At 42.2% G+C, this 1,681-nt stretch overlaps 1 non-coding gene across 1 annotated transcript; it reads right to left on the bottom strand.

The window, feature by feature from the left end:
* Positions 1 to 978: 978 nt before the first annotated feature.
* On the bottom strand, positions 979 to 1,082 carry LOC122236307. The gene has a single exon (XR_006214383.1). It is a non-coding gene; the product is annotated as a U6 spliceosomal RNA (small nuclear RNA).
* Positions 1,083 to 1,681: the final 599 nt, after the last annotated feature.

Here is a 1,681-nt window from a genome sequence, read left to right as displayed (position 1 = left end):
TCTGCACCCTCTTCCCAACTTTCCTGCCATTCTACTACTCCCAATACATGTATGTCGGTGAACTTAATGGTGTCCGACATTTCTATGAGGTTCCATTTCATTTTCTTCATTCCTAAAAAAAATAATAATAAATGTTTATTTTTTAAGAGAAAGAGACAGAGTGCGAGTGGGTGAGGGGCAGAGAGAGAGGGAGACACAGAATGGGAAGCAGGTTCCAGGCTCTGAGCTGTCATCACAGAGCCAGATGTGGGGCTCAAACTCACGAACTGCGAGATTATGACCTGGGCTGAAGTCAATGCTTAACTGACTGAGCCACCCAGGCACCCCTCATTTTCTTCATTCTTTTATTTCCCCTCTAAGGATATTTGCTATTTGGGAGATTTCTATAATCGTACAGAAATTTATTTTGGTGTGTCCTGTTTCTTCATAAAGATTGAGTATTTATTTAAAATGTATTTATTTTGAGAAAGTGAGAGCAGAGGGGAAGAGTAGAGGGAGGGAGAGACAGAATCGAGTGGGGCTCAAACTCATGAACTGTGAGATCATGGCCTGAGCAGAGAACAAGAGCCAGACACTTAACCAACTGAGCCAAGATTGAGGTATTTAAATGTCTTCACAAGTACTCTGAATCTCTAAAACACTCTGTAGTCATAAATTTGAGATTGAGTTTTAACATCCTATTGAAATTACCATACTCTTTTTGGGAAGAATTTTAAATTTGATGAAAATCTTAAAAATATGTAATGTTTCAGGGCGCCTGGGTGGGTCACTCGGTTGAGTGTCTGACTTCAGCTCAGGTCATGATCTCTCTGTTCCCGAGTTCGAGCCCCGTGTCAGGCTCTATGCTGACAGCTCAAAGCCTGGAGCCTGTTTTGGATTCTGTGTCTCCCTCTCTCTGTCTCTCTCTGCCCTCCCCCTGTTCACGCTGTCTCTCTCTCTCTGAAAAATAAATAAACGTTAAAATTTTGTTTTTAAATAAAAAATATGTAATGTTTCACAAATTTGCATGTCATCTTTGTGCAGAGGCTATAGTAGTTTCTGTGTCATTCCAATTTTAGTGTAAGCGCTGCCAAAGTGATCACTCGACATTCCCCCCCCTTCACCATTGTTCAAGCTAAGGACTTTGTCTGCTAAGTCCAACATGTGGCCCCCTTCAATTTCCTGCACTTTTTTCCTCCTGTGTATAGGTCACACTTCCTTGTTTCTTCATAAATCTTGTAATTTTCTGTTGACAACTGAGCATTTTTGACAGTGTATTGCGACAACTCTAGATATGGATATCTTGCCTACCTACCCCAGGGGGTTGGTACTGTTGTTAGTGAATCAGTTGTTTACTGACTTGTCTGAACTTTTTCCTGCAGGCTGCAGTATGTGATGTTCCTACTCCGATTTTTTTTTTGGGGGGGGGGGGTTTGGTTTTAATCTTTTCGCATGGTTACCTAGGGTTTGCCCATAGGTCAGTATAAGCTACTTTGAAAGGTTGTGCTTAAGCCCGCTTGGAAGTTAGATTTTTACTCTTTGACATTGAGTGTATACACCTTGGAGGTTGTTATCATGGTTCAAAGAGGTAGGATTTTGTGTTCCTGCCTCTCCATCAGCCAGGGCTTGTATTACTCCTTCGGAGTCACTCCTGGGAAGGCATGGACTTGGACTGCCATACTGCCAGGGATGCATCTCCTTT

Source organism: Panthera tigris (assembly GCF_018350195.1).
Source record: "Panthera tigris isolate Pti1 chromosome F3 unlocalized genomic scaffold, P.tigris_Pti1_mat1.1 chrF3_random_Un_scaffold_45, whole genome shotgun sequence".
Lineage (NCBI taxonomy): Eukaryota > Metazoa > Chordata > Mammalia > Carnivora > Felidae > Panthera > Panthera tigris.
Note: the sequence above shows the minus strand (reverse complement) of the source record. Positions and strands in the feature narration are given on the sequence as shown.